Below are 20,095 nucleotides of genomic sequence, written 5' to 3'. Positions count from 1 at the left end.
TTTGGTGTGTCTGATCATAGTTTCATGAAGGAATGTGGGCCCAGTGTCACCAACTCTGATTTTTCAAGACAAAGTGGAAATCGAATTATTTTGGAAAAAAGCTAGTTTTTTGATGATAGTAACAAACTGAAAATATTTAAAAGATACTTCACAGACTGAATAAACTCTCCATAAACTGGATGTGGCCTTCAGGTGCAGAATGTTAAACCTAGGCCAGGAATGTGTGTAACAGCTTAAATCTAGTCAGCATAAAGAAAAATTGTGAAAGGCTTTGAAATTTAGTGCTTCTGGCTAGCTTATCCATCTGGGTTATGGCAACTTTTGTTTATCTTTGACTAGGTTATATCACCACTCTGTAGGAGGTAACTTGTAGAAAATGGATATCATGCCAATAATTCCTATCCACAGAAATGTATCTGGTAAAATGCATTAATTACTGCTCTGTGGGATAGTGACCAGTTTTGCCTCCATTTATAAATTCAACATTTCCTTCTTTGACTATAAATGTGTGGTGATACTCGGAGTTCTCTTCTGAACCAGTTATATCTTACAAGTTCCCTCCTTAGAGTTCAGTAGTCTTTGACAGATTTTTACATTTGTATGACAGAGATGATTTTAACCCCTTTTAAAATTTATCCATTAACTTTGGACTACCAATTAGGATTACCCAAAGGTTTTCCTCTGTTTTGCCATCCCAGATAGGTTTTTTATTTTTGAAGGTGATACTGGTGTGGGGTGAAAGGTACGGGTATCTGAGAGGATAAGCAAGTGGGGGACAAGGAAAGACCTTTTAACTGATGTCACAGACAAGCTCCCAGGAAGTCTGAAAGCCAATTAATTGAACTGAAGGATTAACATAAATTTTATTTCCGGGGCGCCTGGGTGGCTCAGTCGTTAAGCGTCTGCCTTCGGCTCAGGTCATGATCCCAGGGTACGGGGATCGAGCCCCACATCAGGATCCCTGCTCGGTGGGAAGCCTGCTTCTCCCTCTCCCACTCCCCCTGCTTCTGTTCCCTCTCTCGCTGTGTCTCTCTCTCAAATAATAAAATATTTTTTAAAAAATTATAAAAAATAAATTTTATTTCCACCTCTCTGATTTTATGCTCAGACCAGTACCTCTGCCCCAAAACACTCAAGAAACAAACAAACAAACAAAAACAAAGAACTGAATCTTGGATCTATAGCTGTTTTTCAAACTGCAGGTCCCAACCGTTTAGCAGACGTAAACTCAATTTAGTGGGTCATGACCACATTTTTAAATAGAATGAAATAAGAGAAAAAAAAAAAAAGAAGAAAGGGAAAGGAAGGAAAAAGATTATCAGAGAGTATCATGTATGGTAAATAATGGTTTATGAACTTTTGCTTTGGGTGCTAAGGTCATGATATGAAACGTATCTCTTAGTTTGGGTTGCAGGCAAAAAGTTTCAAAGCCACTAATCATACTCTAGTGCTCACATAACCCGTAAAAGGATTGTGAGACATTATGCACCCCCTTGCATTTTTAAGGTAACATCTAAAACTTTCCACTAAAAATTATAAAGGATGTAGTTTCCAGCATATTATAAATATTCAAATGTTGAAATAAAACTGTTTTAACATTCTTTTAAACTACTCCAATGGAATCTAAACACAAGAGCATTTTAATATCCACCATCAACCATTTTAAAAATACATGAACAAGTTCTTTTCTAACAGTAGGAAATTTTACATTGCTCTTTTTTTCCCTTGAACTAGTATTTCCATTCCATTTCCGCTGGTCTGGAGCAGCTCAGAGATGTCCTCAGAACACACCAGGACAGTTTTTACAACACACCCAGATGAATACAAAGTGGTGACGGCAACCTCACTTTGAAGACAGCCTGTCCTTTAATGTAACACTTTTAACCTTTTCACTTGTCACCTAACTGCAAAGTGACATCATGCACATATATAACAGCCATTATAAATTGAAGTGATAAAGGGGCGCTTGGGTGGTTCAGTCGGTTAAGCGTCTGCCTTCAACTCAGGTCATGATCCCAGGTCCTGGGATCGAGCCCCGCATCGGGCTCCCTGCTCAGCAGGAAGCCTGCTTCTCCCTCTCCTTCTGCTCCCTCTGCTTGTGCTCTCTCTGTAAAATAAATAAATAAAATCCTTAAAAAAAAATTGAAGTGATATGATTTAATGAAACTCACTTCCCTAACGTGATGAATATAGTTGCTTTTAGCAAACTGGTAAGTTAAACAGGTATGATTTTTATCCTAAACAGAGTATCTAAAATACTTAGAAAGTTGGAAGATCTTGAGCTACAAATTCATAATTACATAGCACCAGGCTAGACAGGATTCTGGAAGAGTGCAAAGAGCTCCAGAGAACTTCACAGTGAAGATTTCACACAGGGGCCATGTTGGAATTTTTTTTCTTCATTTTGTACGTTTTTTTTGTTTTTCTTGATCTGGGTCGGGGTGGGGGGTGTTTCTAGTTTATCACCACAACTTGGTGACTTTTAACAGTTGGCTTTACTTGCCATGGGGAGCAGCACAAAGGCTTCATCTGATAATCTCAACTGCCAGCTACTCATTAGTGTGTAAGATGCATACCAGCAGGAGCTGTTTGCAATCATTAGCTGTCGCTATAATAATAGAATCCTGCTATCTTGGAAGCATTACATAATCTGACATTACTAATTTTCTGGAATTTTCTCTAGCAGAATTGCTTTTCAAGCATATGACAAAGTCATCTTGAAAAGTCACAAGCTGGTCCAAGAAAGTTTTAGAACAGAACATTCCTTCTTCTCGTATCCTTTTTACATGATTGTATACAGACAACCTCGCTAAGAGTAAAATGGACCTCATGCAATTTTACTCTCCTCCATTACTTTGTAAATAAATATGACCCCCAATTATCAGGGAGGTTTTATGTAGTTTTATTGTTATTGTTGGATTTTGGGATTTTTGTTGGTTTGTTTTCCTTTTAATTAGCTATCCTATTATTTTCAGATTCAAGGCTGGTATCCTGGCAGTGATAAGAACTGGCTGCTTTTCCCTCTCCTGTCCCTTATTCATAAAAAAAAAAAAAAAAAGAACAGCATAATAATAATGTCTCCCCTGACTCTACTAATTTAGGAAGGCAAAATCTCAGAGGACTTAAGATGGCAGAGGAGTAGGGAGACCTTAGGCTTACCTCCTCCCTCAAACACAGCTAGATAAATATCAAATCATTCTGAACATCCAAGCAATCGATCGGAGGACTGAGAGAGTGAAAATGCACAACTAGAGCTAAAAAACAAATAAAAAACTGCCACATCGTGAAAGGTAGGAACTGCAGAGAGTTGATTTGGGGGAGAGAAGAGATGCGGGTGCTTCAATGGGGAGGGAGTCCTGATGGCAGAGGGAGGAGTAAGAGAGAAAGAAAGAGTGGGAATGGGCGCACAGAGAACTGCACAAGAAAAACTTTTCCCTAAAACCACTAACCAGGAAAAGGAGAAGAGTGGAGCATCAAGTTTTTACAAATAGGGAAGTGCAGGGTGTGAAGTTTCAGAGATCACAAAGTGTGAAGTTTCAGAGGTTGGCAACATCACCAGGGTCATGCCTGGGTCTTAGTTAGCAGTGCTACAGGGGGGAAGGAGGGCAGAGACCCAGGAGTGGGTAGTGAGGTCTGAGGATCCCCTGGGTCTCATGTGGAAAGGCAGTTCCCCTACTTGGAGTACATTTGGGAGAGGGGTTGCTGTGACCTCTCCAGGGGCAAAGGACCCAGAGGGCGCCACTGAGTTGCCCCATTAGCTAGCATAGGAACACAGGCGCTGGCTAAAGCAATGAGTCTTGGCAAGCTTTCTGCTATGCCTTGCCACAAACTCCAAGCCACCGTGTGGTCGCACCTCTGATTTCTGGGACTAGCCTCTGGACAGCTGCAGCTCAGCCAGACCCTCCACCAGGAGATCAGTGTGGATCCCACCCATGGGGATCTCTAAAATTTGGAGTTTTGGAACCCAGCCTGTGCCCGAGATAAAACACGGGAGTGCCATACCAGCTGGCAGGCAGACAGCTCAGAGGCAGGCAGGGTGAAGACAGGGATCTAACAGAGGCCAGGGACACAGGAGAGGTGATTGCGTGCTCTTTTGTGAGGGTTTCCTAAAGGGTGGCAGGTGCCAGCTCCCCATCCCAGGAGGAGAGAGCAGGGCAACGCCATTTCCACCCCGCCCATCAGTGCTGAAAAACTTCAGGGAGCAAAACAGCACCACCTAGTGGAGACCAAAGCTGCTTATATCAAGCCCCGCCCCCTTGTGCCCTGCAGGTGCATCTCCACCAGGGCAAGTCCGCCTGAGTATCAGAGCAACAGGCCCCTCCTTCAGAACACCAGCACAAACCCCTTGCAGGCACCAAGTCTATAGATCAGAATATGCAAAGCTTCAGCTCTAGGGTAAATAGGATCTATCTTCCTTTTTATTTTTAATTATTATTTTTAATTAAAAATTTTAATTTATGTATTTTTACTTTTTAATTAATTTTTAAAATTTATTTAAATTTATTATTTTTATTATTTTTTGGATCTAGCTGCTTTTAACAAGCAGACCAAAACATACCTAGGATCTAGATTCCTTTTTTTACCCCCCAGACAAAATGACAAGATGGAGGAACTCACCCCAAAAGAAAGAACAGGAAAAAAGTCACAGTGAGGGATTTAATCAATACAGATACAAATAAGATGCCTGAGCTAGGATTTAAAACAACAATTATAAGGACACTAGCTGGGCATGAAGAGAGCATAGAAGACACTAGAGAATCTCTTACTGCAGAGATTAAAAGAACTAAAATCTAGTCAGGCCAAAATTAAAAATGCTATCAGATGCAAATCCAAACAGATGCCATGACAATGGACATGGATGAAGCAGAGGAAAGAATTAGTGATACAGAAGCTAAAATTATGGGAAAAAATGAAGCTGAAAAGAAGAAGGAAAGAAAAGTATTGGATCATGAATACAGACTTAAGGAACTCAGTGACTCCTTAAAGCATAATAACATTGGTATCATAGGACTCCCAGAAGATGAAGAAAGAGAAAAAGGGGCAGGGGGTTTAAGCAAATTATAGCTGAAAACTTCTCTAATCTGGGGAAGGAAACAGAAATTGAAATCTAAGAAGCAAAGAGAACTCCCATTAAATTCAACAAAAGCCGGCAGTCAGCAAGACATATCATAGTCAAATTAAAAAAATACACAGACAAGAATCCTGAAAGCAACAAGGAGAAAGAGTCCTTAAAGTACAAGGTAAGACAGATCAGGTTTATAGCAGATCTGTCCATAGAAACTTGACAGACCTGAAGACAGTGGCAGAATATATTCAACATGCTGAATGGGAAAAAATATCCAGCCAAGAATACTTTATCTAGCAAAGCTGTCATTCAGAATAGGAGAGAGAGTTTCCCAAACAAAAACTAAAGGCGTTTGTGACCACTAAACCAGCCCTGCAAGAAATATTAAAGGAGACTCTCTGAGTGGAGAAAAGAAGACCAAAAGCAACGAAGACTAGAAAGGAACAGAGAACACCAGCAGAAAAACCAACCTTCCAGGTAACAAAACAGCACTAAATTCATACCTTTCAATAATCACTCTGAGTATAAATGGACTAAATGCTCCAATCAAAAGACACAGGGTATCAGGGGTGCCTGGGTGGCTCAGTCGTTAAGTGTCTGCCTTCAGCTCAGGTCATGATCCCGGGGTCCTGGAATTGAACTCCGCATTGGGCCCCCTCCTCTGCGGGAAGCCTGCTTCTCCCTCTCCCACTCCCCCGCTTGTGTTCCCTCTCTCACTGTGTCTCTCTCTGTCAAATAAATAAATAAAATCTTAAAAAAAAAAAAAGAAAAAAACAAAAGACATAGGGTATCAGAATGGATTAAAAAAAAAAAAAACAAGACCCATCTATATGCTGCCTATGAGAGACTCATTTTAGACCTAAAGGCACCTCCGGATTGAAAGTGAGGAGATGGAAAACCATCTATCATGCTAATGGACATCAAAAGAAAGCCAGAGTAGCCATACTTATATCAGACAAACTAGATTTTTATTTATTTATTTATTTATTTATTTATTTATTTATTTATTTAGAGAAACACACACATACACACCGGGGGGGGGGGGTGGCAAACAAAAGGGAGAGAATCTTAAGCAGACGGTGCTGAGTGCAGAGCCTGATGTATGGCTGGATCTCACAACCTTGAGATCAAAACATGAGCCAAAATCAAGTGTCAGATGCTTAACCAAGTGAGCCACCCAGACGCCGCCAGACAAACTAAATATCAAACCAAAGACAAGAGATGAAGGAGGGCATTATATCATCCAAAAGATCTAACAATTATAAATACTTATGCCCCCAACTTGGGAGCACCCAAATATATGCAACAATTAATGACAAACATAAAGAAACACATCGATAATAATACAGTAATAGTAGGGGACTTTAGCACCCCACTTACAGCCATGGACAGATCATCTAAGCAGAAAATCAACAAGGAAACAATGGCTTTGAATAACACACTGGACCAGATGGACTTGACAGATACATTCAGGAGAATTCATCCTAAAGCAGTAGAATACACATTCTTTTTGAGTGCACATAGAACACTCTTCAGAACAGATCACACACTGGGTCACAAATCAGCCCTCAAAAAGTACAGAAAGACTGAGATCATACCACACATATTTTCGGACCACAACACTATGAAACTTGAAGTCAGCTAGAAGAAATAATTTGCAAAGACCACAAATACATGGAAGTTAAAACACATCCTACTAAAGAATGAATGGGTTAACCAGGAAATTAAAGAAGAAATTAAAAAGTACATGGGAGCAAATGAAAATGAAACATGACAGTCAAAAACCTTTGGGATGCAGCAAAGATAGTCCTAATATGAAAGTATATTGCAACGCAGGCTTTCCTCAAAAAGCAAGAAAAGTCTCAAATACACAAACATAGCCTTACACCTAACATAGGTAGGAAAGTAACAGCAAATAAAGCCTAAAGCCAGCAGAAGAAGGGAAATAAGATTAGAGCAGAAATAAATGATACAGAAACAAACAAATAAAAAACTCACTAGAACAGATCAACAAAACTAAAAGCTGGTTCTTTGAAAGAATCAATAGACTTGATAAACCCCTAGCCAGACTTAACAAAAAGAAAAGAGAAAGGACTCAAATAAATAAAATCACAAATGAAAGAGGAGAGATCACAACCAACACCACAGAAATACCAACAATTATAAGAGAATATTATGAAAAATTATATGCCAACAAACTGGGCAATTTGGAAGAAATGGACAAATTCCTAGAGACATACAAATCATCAAAGCTGAAACAGGAAGAATAGAAAATTTAACCAGACTCATAACCAGCAAAGAAATTGAATCAGTAATCAAAAATCTCCCAATAAACAAAAGTCTAGGGCCAGATGGCTTCCCAGGGGAATTCTACCAGACATTTAAAGAAGAGTTAATACCTATTCTTCTCAAATTGTTCCAAAAAATAGAAATGGAAGGAAAACTTCCAAACTCCTTCTACAAGGCCAGCATTACCTTGATTCCAAAACCAGACAAAGACCCCACTAAAAATGAGAATTACAGGCCAATATCCCTGACGAAAATGGATGCAAAAATTCTTAACAAGATACTAGCAAATCGAATCCAACACTATGTTAAAGAATTATTCACCACGATCAAGTGGGAAGTATTCCTGGGCTGCAAGCGTGGTTCAATATTTACAAATCAATCAGTGTGATACACCACATTAATAAAAGAAAGGATAAGAACCATATGATCCTCTCAATAGATGCAGAAAAACATTTGACAAAATAGCATCCATGCTTGATAAAAACCCTCACCAAAGTAGGGATAGAGGGAACACACCTCAACATCATAAAGGCCATATACAAAAGACCCACAGCTAATATCATCCTCAATGGGGAAAAACTGAGAGCTTTTCCTCTACAGTTGGGAACAAGACAGGGATGTGCACTCTCACCATTACTATTTAACATAGTACTGGATGTCTTAGCCTCAGCAATCAGACAACAAAAAGAAATAAAAGCATTCAAATCGGCAAGGAAGAAGTCAAACTTTCACTATTTCCAGACAACATGATACTATGTAGAAAACCTGAAAGACTCCACCAAAAAATTGCTAGAACTAATACACGAATTCAGCAAAGTTGCAGGATATAAAATCAATGTACAAGAACCTGTTGCATTTCTATACACCAATAATGAAGCAAAAGAAAATTAAATCAAGGTACTCATCCCACTTACAATTGCACCACGAATCAACCTAACCAAACAAGTAGAAGAACTGTATGCTGAAAACTATAGAACACTTATGAAAGAAATTGAAGAAGGCACAGAAACGGAAAAACGTTCCATGCTCATGGATTAGAAGAACAAACATTATTAAAATGTGTATACTACCCAAAGCAATCCAAACATTTAATGCAATCCCTATCAAAATACTATAGCATTTTTCTCAGAGCTAGAACAAATCCTAAAATTTGCATGGAACCACAAAAGACCCTGAATAGCCAAAGCAACCCTGAAAAAGAAAGAGAAAGATGGATGTATCACGATTCTGGGCTTTAAGCTGTATTACAAAGCTGTAGTCATCAAGACATTATGGAATGGGCACAAAAATAGACACATAGATGGGGTGCCTGGGTGGGCTCAGTCAGTTAAATGTCTGCCTTCAGCTCTGGTCATGATCCCAGGGTCCTGGGATTGAGTCCTGCATCGGGCTCCCTGCTCAGTGGGGAGCCTGCTTCTCCTCTCCCTCTGCCGTTACCCCTGCTTGTGCTCTCTCACTCTCTCTCAAATAAAGAAATAAGTAAAATCTTAAAAAAAAAAAAAAGGTATATAAAAAATAGACACATAGATCAATGGAACAGAATAGAAAACCCAGAAATGGACCCACAACTATATGGTCAACTAATCTTCAGCAAAGCAGGAAAGAATATTAAATGGAAAAAAGACAGTCTCTTCAAAAAATGGTACTGGGAAAACTGGACAGCAACATGCAAAAGAATGAAACTGGACCACCTTCTTATACCATACACAAAAATAGACTCAAAATGGATGAAAGACCTAAATGTGAGACAGGAAACCATCAAAATCCTAGAGAAGAACACGGCCAGAAACCTCTGACCTCAGCCGCAGCAACTTCTTACCAGACATGTCACCAGAGGCAAGGGAAACAAAAGCAAAAATTAACTATGGGGGCTTCATCAAGATAAAAGGCTTCTGCACAGGGAAGGAAACAATCAACAAAACTAAAAGGCAGCCTATGGAATGGGAGAATATATGTGCAAAAGACATATGTGATAAAGGGTTGGTATCCAAAATCTACAAAGAACTTAACAAACTCAACTCCCAAAAAACAAATAATCTAGTTAAGAAATAGGCAGAAAACATGAATAGACACTTTTCCAAAAAGACATCCAGATGGCTAAAAGACTCATGAAAAGATGCTCAACATCAATCAGCATCAGGGAAATACAAATCAAAACCACAATGAGATACCATCTCATACCTGTCAGGATGGCTAAAATTAACAACACAAGAAACAAGAGGTGTTGGCGAGGGTGTGGAGAAAGGGGAATCCTCTTGCACTGCTGGTAGGAATGCCAACTGCAGCCATTCTGGAAAACAGTATGGAGGTTCCTCAAAAAATAGAACTACCCTATGATCCAGCAATTGCACTACTAGGTATTTACCCAAAGAATACAAAAATACTGATTCAAAGGGGTACATGCACCCTGATGTTCATAGCAATAGCCGAACTATGGAAAGGGCCCAAATGTCCATTGACTGATGAATGGATAAAGAAGATGTGGCGTGTATATATATATTTATTTATTTATTTATATGTGTGTGTGTATATGTATACACAATCGAATATTACTCAGCCATCAAAAAGAATGAAATCTTGCCATTTGCAATGATGTGGATGGAGTTAGTGTGTATTACACTAAGAGAAATAAGTCAGTCTGAGAAAGACAAATACCATATGATCTCACTTATATGGGGAATTTAAGAAACAAAACAGATGAACATATGGGAGGAAGGGGAAAAAAAGGAGAAAGGGAAACAAACCATAAGAGACTCTTAACTATAGAGAACAAACTGAGGGTTGATGGAGGGAGGTGGGTGGGGGATGGGCTAGATGGGCGATGGGTATCATCATGGGTAGGTTATGCTCATTATAACAAGAATGGCACTTGTTATGGTGAGCACTGGGTGTTGTATGTAAGTGACGAACCACTGAATTCTACTCCTGAAACCAATATTGCATTGTATGTTAACTAACTAGAATTGATATAAAAATATGAAAAAAAAAAAGGAACGTAAAACCTTCCATCATGTTAAACCAGGGTTTCTCAAGCTCTTCACTCTTAACATGTGGGGCCAGATAATTCCTCATTGTAACCTACTCCGCTACAGATGGGTGTGATCACCTAATATGTGATGCATTCCACTCAGCAGACATCTTAATTTCAAGAGGTTTTATTTTTTTTTAATTCCTTCTTTTTAATGGAGTAACACATGAAAACTATAGATTTTTTTTTTCTAAAAAAAGATACTAAATAGTGTGGGGAGATACAGAAATTTAGAAGATAAAGCTGCTGCCTTTTGAGAGCTTGCAAATAAATTCCACTTATAATTTACATCATTTGGATCTCCTTCGTTGACCAAGAATGTAATTTAGAGTCAAGTTTTAGTGTTACCCTGACTCATAAAGTAATGATACAATGCTATATTTTTATGTTTGAGAAAAGCCACAAGCATAATTCTACATAACTGCCGCCAAAAAACCATTTAAGGTTTTTCTTTTAATGATTTTTTTTAAAGTAAACTCTACCCCCCAACGTGGGGCTTGAATTCACAACCCCAAGGTCAAGAGTCACCAACTTGAGCCAGCCAGGTGCCCCAAAACCATTTAAGTTTTGCTTTAAATAGCACAGATTCCTACTAATACAATACTAATTTCTACCAACTGCATTCAACGTTGCTACTCTGAAATGAAAAAACATCCTGAAAAAGACTCCAGACAACTTTATCAAAAAGCTCTCTTCACATAAAACAAATATCTTGGGGCATATTTAAAAAATGCCCGGGGCACCTGGGTGGCTCAGTCATTAAGCGTCTGCCTTCCGCTCAGGTCATGATCCCGGGGTCCTGGGATCAAGCCCCGCATCAGGCTCTCTGCTCAGCGAGAAGCCTGCTTCTCCCTCTCCCACTCCCCCTGCTTGTGTTCCCTCTCTAGCTGTCTCTCTCTCTGTCAAATAAATAAATAAAATCTCAATAAATAAATAAATAAATAAATAAACAAACAAACAAACAAATAAATGAATAAATAATGTCCTATGGGAGAAAGCTGTTGTAAGGGAGAATGGTGTAAGGTCACACCTCTTTACAACTGTCTACAGCACAGGGAAACCTGAAATGAACAACAACAAATAATAAAACATTCAGTGCAGCTCTTCAAATTGCTCTATCTGCTCACTTGAACACACAACAGAAGCCACCACATTCAGCTTCCAAAAGGAATCACTCCCCAAATTGCCTATAAAAGTATGTATCATATGACTTTCTTTTCTTTTTTTTTAACTTACAAACAACAGATTTATATTTCATAATTCTGGAGGCTGGGTAGTTCATGATCAAGGTGGCAGCAGATTCACTGTCTGGTGAGAACTCGCTGCCTGGTGCATACAGGGCTGTCCTCTCCCTGCCCCCTTACAAAAAGGAAGGGGTCCTTTGACTCTCCAAGCAACCTACAAGTATTATCACAAGTCTGTACTTCCTCTCTAAATAAAAGCAAACTGCCATGGGGCGCCTGGCTGGCTCAGTCCATAGAGCATGTGACTCTTGATCTCAGGGTCATGAGGTCAAGCCCCATGATGGGCCTGGAGCCTACTAAAAAAACTAAATAAATAAATAAACTGCTAAAATTCAGTCATTTGTTCAACTGCTCTCTTTTTAATTCATTCAGCCGAGATGTTGTGAAGGCCAAATACCGGCTAGGCATGGTGCTGGGCCCTAGAGAAACAAAACCAGACAAGGCACTTTCTCCAAATTCAATGAAGTACCTAGTCTTGTTGCTGCCTCTCTGTCTGCTCGTCTACTACCTCTCCCATGCTAGTGGGTACAAAGCCTGGTGCAGAGTCCTGTGTAAAACCAGCACTAGCACTGGCAAGTGGCTAACAAGTTGCTACATCTAGTCAAGAAGTATTGCTATCTGTCTGAAGACGATTCAGATGCCTGAGGAAACAAGAAAGCTGGCTGTTTTACCTCCTTCCCAATTTGTCATCAAAACGCACGTAAAGAAACATAAGACAAAAACTGGCAATAGCTCTGTCAACCATATGTCAAAGTCTGACTCCAATTTCCATAAATTGCACAAAGGGGACTGACCAACAAGTACAACTGACCCAGGGTTCATTACTATGCTCTCTGCCACATTTTATATCTTCTGAAATTCCATCCAATGAATGCCCACTTTAAACCAGCTTATATTTGTTTTTGATTGATTGTGTGAAAGGATGAAGAGTATTTGTGGTAATGTCTTAAATATAAATATGCCTTTTTTTAATGTATGCCCAAGCCAACAAAAGAATAAAGAAATCCTATACAAGCCATAAAGGACAGGAATCGACAAATCCACAGGAGTATATGCAAGTACTAAAGCTAATGTTTTCCCTGTGACCATTGCTGAGTTCTAATGGCTAAAAGCCTGGGCTTTAATGATCCATGCTCCACAGGGACAAGCATAAAGTCTGGGGCTCAAACACCTAGGGAAGTAGGAAACACAAATCTTCTGTGAAGAAACACACCCTCAAACTAAGTCTCAAAGAAATCACCAAAAACTTCCAAGAAACATGAATTCATAACCAAAAATTACAATACAAATGAAGAAACAAGTCACAGCAAAGAAAAGTCAACAGAATTAAAAAAAACCCTATAGAATGAGACCCATAAAGACTGTGGGTATCAAAACTAGATTATAAACAAATTTATTTTATATTCTGTAATATTTGAAAAAATAAAGGGAAACCTGAAACTGTGACAAAAGAATATCAATAACAATTACTAAGATTTGTAAAAAGAACCAATCAAGACTTCTAGAAACAAATAAATAAAAAATAGTATTGAAATTAGAGCAAATGAGTCACAACTGCATAAAGAATTAGTAAACTGGACGATATGAAAGAAATTATCCAGAATTCAACACAAAGAACCAAAACCAATGAATTACCAAACAGAGGTCAACAGCACATGAGAACAGCCTTCTTACTTTTAATTGGAGTTCCAGAAGGAGTTATATTATAGGAGAGAGGCAGTGTTCAAAGGGATGATGGTTGAAAATGTCCCGGTGTCAATGAACAAGAATTATCAGATTCACGAAGCACAACGTATCAGCCAGCAAACTAAATGAGAGAAAAACACATCAGGATACATTACACAGGAAAACTGCAAGATCCAAGACAAACTGAGGATCAAGCAAATAAAAAGACATAACAGCTTACAACATAATCACAGTTTCAACAAAAATAGAGTAAAATAATATCAAAGTAGTTTCGAAAGAAAGTAACTGTCCGTTAGCACTCTATTCCACAAAGAGGTAAAACTATCTTTTGAGACCAAGGATGAAATAAACATATTCAGAAAAACATGTATCAATGGAGTTTATTACCAAAGATTCTCTCTTAAAAAAAACTCAAAAAGAGGGGAAAAAGTACCAGAAAAAAAGGTTGACATGTAAAAATAAATTATAAGAAAATGATAAATATGTGAATAATTCCAAGCAAATAGTAACTGCATAAAGCAATAATAATGCCAAATTTGTGGAGTTACAAGAAATCAAGATAGAACTAAAACTCTAGACAGCTAAAAATAGGAGGGGCACCTGGGTGGCTCAGGTCCCTTAAAAGCGTCCAACTCTTGATTTCGGCTCAGATCATCGTGATCTCTGGGTCCTGAAGTTGAGCCCCAAGAGGGGTTCCATGCTCAGCACGGAGGCTGCTTGGGTTTCTCTCTCCATCTCCCTCTGCCCCTCCCCCCACCCCCGCTCTTGTCCTCTCTCTAAAAATAAATAAATAAATGTTTTTTAAAAAATTGGGAAAAAGGTGGGGGCGCATGGGTGGCTCAGTTGGTTAAGCATCTGCCTCTGGCTTAGGTCACGATCCTGGGGACCTGGGATCAAGCCCCACATCCGGCTCTCTGCTCAGTGGAAGCCTGCTTCTCCCTCTCCCTGCCACTTCCCCTGCTTGTACTCTCTCTCTCTGTCAAATAAATAAATAAAATCTTAAAAAAAAAATGGGAAAAAGGTAAATAGAGATATAGGTTCTTGTCTTGACACAGAGTAAAGTAACTTTAGACTTTAAGACACATATTAAAATACACACAAAAATTGTAAAAACAACACACAACATTTAAACTAATACAAAGGAATAAAATGGAATTAAGGAAAAAAAATTAAAAATCAATTCAAAAGAAGGCAAGGAAGGAGAAAAAAAACAGACAACAAAAAAAGCAGAACAAAATGACTATAGAAACAAATCCAAAAATATCAGCAGCCACAACCAATGTAAATGGACAAAAGGAAAACTAAACCTCCAGCTATATGCACTGTTTACAAGGGATGCGCCTAAAACAGGAGGACACAGAAAAGTTGAAAGTTATCAGGCCAACACAGACCCAAATATAAGCACCACACAGTATGAATATCAAATAAGGTTTACTGGAGAAAATATAACAAACAGAGAAGTGGCAACGCACTCTGCCAAACACCAGTGTCCCGTAGAGAGGAATCCAGCCCCACACCTTTGGGCACTCCTGTCGCAATGAGCGCCTCCTGGTTAAGGCAGTGCCTTGTGAAGAAGGGAACCCCTGGAGCCCACAGGCTGCTATCAGCCTGTTCTGCCCTAAAGCTGAGACCTGCCAAGTCAGCTCTCTGATAAGGCCACCAGAGAGAGTGAGAAAGGAATGAGCATCCACGCCCCTGTGTCTTGTCTCCCCTCCGTGAAGCACAGGATAGAAAAAAGATACAACAAACAAATTCTAACCAAAAGCCATGTCTACAGCAGTAGCTGACAAAATACACATCAAGCTGAAAAGCATGATTTGAGATACTCACTACTTCATGTCATCATTTTACTTCACAATTCTTATCTTCTATATATTGAGTAACAAATCTTTAAAAATAGGGGCACCTGGGTGGCTCAGTCGTTAAGCGTCTGCCTTTGGCTCAGGTCATGATCCCAGGGTCCTGGGATGGAGCCCCATATCGGGCTCCCTGCTCGGCGGGAAGCCTGCTTCTCCCTCTCCCACTCCCCCTGCTTGTGTTCCCTCTCTCGCTGTGTCTCTGTCTGTCAAATAAATAAATAAAATTAAAAAAAAAATCTTTAAAAATACATAGCACGAGTCATTAGAATCAAGGAGAAACTGCCAATGCTACCATCTGTAAGATACCTGACACAATTATCTCAGTTACTGAAACATTAACCAGACGAAAGGTAGACGAAATAGTTGAATACTGCAAGTAACAAGCTTGATCCAACAACTGGAAAATACAATTTTTTTTCCGAAGCACACATGAAACATTTACAAAACATATCCTTGATAAGCCTTAAAGCAAATCTCAAATACGTTCAAAGAATTAGTACCAGACAGAACACACCATCTGATTATAATGCAATTATGTTAGAAATTAATAACACAATAAAATTTAATAAATAAAACCTCTACAGTTGGAAACAAAAGCAACCCATGAGTCAAAAAAGAAATATGTTGGAAACTAGAAAATATTTAGAACTTGATGACGACCATCTACTTACAAAAACTTGTGGGATATGCCTAAAGCAGTAAGTACAGACCCAGAGTGTTTTACACATGAATTCCGTCAATGAACAGATAATTCCAGCTTCACACAAAACCCTGGAGAATAGAGGAAACTCCGCAACTCATTTCATGAGACCAGTATATTCCTAATAATACCAGAATCTGACAAGGACTATATAAGAAAGAAAAATTACAAGCTAATCTCACTCATGAACATGGATGCAAAAATCCTAAACAAAACAACAGCAAGCCAAATCCAGGAATACATAATAAAAGATGATATAACCAATTTGTGTTTCTTCCAGGAATGCAAGTGTGGGTCAACACTAGAAAATATATTCATTTCAATCATATCAATTATGGCAAAAACATGCCTTTGATCAAATATCCATAACCACTCAATTAAAACTCTTATCAAAGTAGGAACAGTAGGGAAAGTCTTTAACCTAATAAGCAGGATTTCAAGTTATGAGGGACTTCCAGGAAGGCTCCTTAAAGGAAAATGAGTCCCTTTTGCTGTCCACTTCTCAGATGCCTGGAATGGAGATTAGATGGCCAGTGCTCAGCCCCTATCCTATGAGGTGACCTTAAGGATGCAGCCAGATACTGAGAAGCAAAGAAGAGAAAGACAGAAGGAACCTGGGTCCCTGATGTCTTAGAGACACTACACAGCTGCATGCCAAGTTGCATGCCTCTGGACTTCTTTAACATGTGAAACTAAGACTTTGTGTATTTAAGATACTTTTACTTATGCAGTCAAATGCCATCTTAACTGAAACACTATTGCTATTCAAATGGTACTAAAAGTTCTAAACCGGGCAAAAGACAAAATAATAATAATAATGATAATGATAATAATAAATATGTAAGAATGGTTAAGAAACAAATCTATAATTATTCACATATGACTAGAAAACCTAAAAGAATCCTATAGAAAATGACTAGAAATAAGTTTAGCAGGATGGTCAGAAAAAAAGGTCAAAGGCACTCCTGTGTACCAGTAACAATCAGTTAAAAATCTTTAACTTAAAAAAGATACCGTTTATACTAGCAACAAAACAAGGTAGCTAGGAATAAATCTAATCTAAAAGTCAAAACTTTTGACTTTTGTATAGAAAATTATGAAACTTTTCAGAAGGATGTTAATAAGAGAAAATAGGTCAAGAAGAGTAAGTGTAGCTGTTCAGATGTTACTGCTGAAATCAATCCAAAGGTTCAATGCAGTTGTGATCAAGTCTCAACAAGGTTTTTCATGGAACTCATCAAGCTAAATTTATAGACCGTCACAAAGGGGCAAGAATAACAAAGTCATTCCTGAGGAACACAGCAAGAGAGAAAAACTTGCCCCCCAGACATCAAAAATTATCATAAGGCCACAGTACCGGAGAGTGGTCCTTGTGCAGGGACAGACAAATAGACCAATGGAACAGACCTGGAGCCCAGGAACAGACTCACACATATACGAAAACCTACGTAATGAGGACAGTTGCTTGTAAATGGTGATGCAGTCAATAAATGAAGCTGGGACAACTAAAATGAAAACAAAACAAAAGAAATTGGATACCTACCTGACAACATGCATATAAACTAAATTCTAAATGATGGAGTATTTTTAAATATGAAAGGCAAAACTATTATTTTAAATATATAATGTTTTTAAGAGCTTATTTTAAGAAAAGATTCTTTTTTTTAAATTAAAAAAAAATTTTTTTATTAACATATAATGTATTATTTGTTTCAGGGGTACAGGTCTGTGATTCACCAGTCTTACAAAATTCACAGTGCTCACCATAGCACATACCCTCCCCAATGTCCATCACCCAGCCACCCCAGCTGTCCCACCCCTGTCCACTTCAGCAACCCTCAGTTTGTTTCCTGAGATTAAGAGTCTCTTATGGTTTGTCTCCCTCTCTGGTTTCGTCTTGTTTCATTTTTCCCTCCCTTCCCCTATGATCCTGTCTTGTTTCTCAAAATCCTCATATTAGTGAGATCGTATGATAATTATATTTCTCTGATTGACTTATTTCACTTAGCATAATACCCTCTAGTTCCATCCACGTCGTTGCAAACGGCAAGATTTCATTTTTTGATGGCTGCATAATATTCCATTGTATATCTATACCACATCTTCTTTATCCATTCATCTGTTGATGGACATCTTGGCTCTTTCCATAGTTTGGCTATTGTGGACATTGCTGTTATAAACACTGGGGTGCATGTGCCCCTTCGGATCACTACATTTGTATCTTTGGGGAAAATACCCAGTAGTGCAATTGCTGGGTTATAGGGTAGCTCTATTTTCAACTTTTTGAGGAAGCTCCATACTGTTTTCCAGAGTGGCTGCACCAGCTTGCATTCCCACCAACAGTGTAGAAGGTTCCCCTTAAGAAAAGATTCTTATGGGAGATTTTTTAAGTGACCTTTTCAACTATATTACACAAAAGGGAAAAACATTTTAAACATATTAAAAGAGCTCCTTCCAATGAAAGAAAGGAAAAAAGACAGAAAACAAAACAAAACAAAACAAAAAATGACAAACACAACCAGGCAATAAATATTTGAAAAGTTGTTCTATCTTTCAGTAATCAGGGAAAGCAAATTAGGACACATGAAACCATTTTACATCCATCAGATTAGGGATAAAAAAAACTTTAATAAGTTGCCAAAAATGTGGATCAACTGAAATTCTCCTATACCTCTGAAAAGAAGTAGTACAACTACTTCGAGTACAGTACTGTTGACCTTTGAAGAACGTGGGAGTTGGGGTGTGCACCCTGCCCACCTCCCATGGTCGAAAATCCAAATATAATTCTTCACTCCCCCCAAAACTTAACTACTAATATTCTACTATTAACAGGAAGTCTTACCAGAAGCCATAAACAATCGATTGACCCATATTTTGTATGTTATACATACTATATGCTGTATTCTTACAATATATAAGCCAGAAAAAAGACAATATGAAGAAAGTCATGAGAAAATACATTTACAGTACTGTACTATATTTTTAAAAAAAATCTGCATAGAAGTGGACCCATGCAGTCCAAACCTGCTGTTCAAAGGTCAACTGTATTGGTTTCACTAGTAAAGCAGAAGATGCACACCCTATGTTCCAGCAATTCTACTGATATACCTTTGCACAAGCGTGCCAACTAACAGGTACAAGAACATTCACAGCAGCCCTGTATGCAATAGAAAAGAACTGTAAACAGTCAAAATGTCAGTCAATAACACAGCAAAACAGCTGAGTGAAAAGAATGAACTCCACCCACGGATGCCAACACGGATTAATTTCAAAAACAAGCAAAAGAAACAAGTCAGAGGATATATATATGGTATGATTCCGTTTATATAAAGGTCAAAAACTAGCAAAATTAAACATACCATTTAAGAATACCTATATGTGTGGTAAAACTATATAGAAAAGCTTAGAGTGCTTAACAAAAATTTCAAGATAGTGTTTATTTGTGGCTCCTCCAGCGAGGAGGATTTAACTGAGGAAGTACAAACTACTAACTGGCTAAATTCCATTTCTTAAACTGAATGTGAGGCCCACGTGAGTTCATTTAATTTCTCTGGAAATGATACATATTAGCTATATATACTTTTCTCTGTTGATTATGTATTACATAATACATTTTAAATGACTCAAAAAATATCCAAAAAGCTGTTTTAAATTATCTTGTTCGTTTTTTTTAAAGGCCACTGGTATGTAAAAGTGGTCTTTTAAGTATAAAACAATGACATTAGCATCTGATACGTTAAGGGCTGCTGTTAAAGGTATTCATGCGCCCTACCCTTGATAATGCACACCAACTTGTTTTCCAAAGCAACCCTGAAGTGCAAAAGACGTCAAGGCTTTGCGCAAAAATACAGACTTTATTGACTTGCACCAGTACAACCATTCTTGTATACAACAAACGACATGCATGCACCCTGCATCTGCTAATGAAACTCCTTTAAATTTGTTTTCGTGACAACGAAATTAAAAGACAAATATATTCAGCTAAATAAACACTGAGGGAGGCAATCATTTAATTATGGTACCTCAGATTTCTATCTTAAATTGCAGCCTGAAGTCTCATAAAGGATCTTCTTTGCTTAAGGCAACTAGGAGATAAAACTGGGAGACTCTGGCTAGTACCCGAATTTGAATAGTGACAACTCCGCGGCTTTAGGCAAATTCACGGATTCCGTTTCCAAATAAAAAGTTATTTTTCCAATTTCCGCAGCAGTTGGCAGGTATTTT

General features: G+C 38.4%; 1 protein-coding gene across 3 annotated transcripts in view; it reads right to left on the bottom strand.

The window, feature by feature from the left end:
- The window catches only part of UMAD1 (UBAP1-MVB12-associated (UMA) domain containing 1), a 215,538-nt gene that overhangs the window by 194,490 nt on the left and 953 nt on the right, over window positions 1-20,095 (bottom strand). Inside the window, exon 2 of one of the 3 annotated variants that reach the window (XM_035020632.1) lies at window positions 13,301-13,433. The exons of 1 other annotated variant lie outside the window; for it this stretch is intronic. The gene's annotated coding sequence lies outside the window, so the exon portion shown is untranslated. Of the gene's footprint in view, window positions 1-13,300; window positions 13,966-20,095 lie in introns of those variants that run through there. One more of the 3 variants, XM_035020630.1, reaches the window with a different exon arrangement.

This window comes from Mirounga leonina, unplaced genomic scaffold (genome assembly GCF_011800145.1).
Source record: "Mirounga leonina isolate KUSES-001 unplaced genomic scaffold, KU_Mleo_1.0 Mir_174, whole genome shotgun sequence".
Lineage (NCBI taxonomy): Eukaryota > Metazoa > Chordata > Mammalia > Carnivora > Phocidae > Mirounga > Mirounga leonina.
Note: the sequence above shows the minus strand (reverse complement) of the source record. Positions and strands in the feature narration are given on the sequence as shown.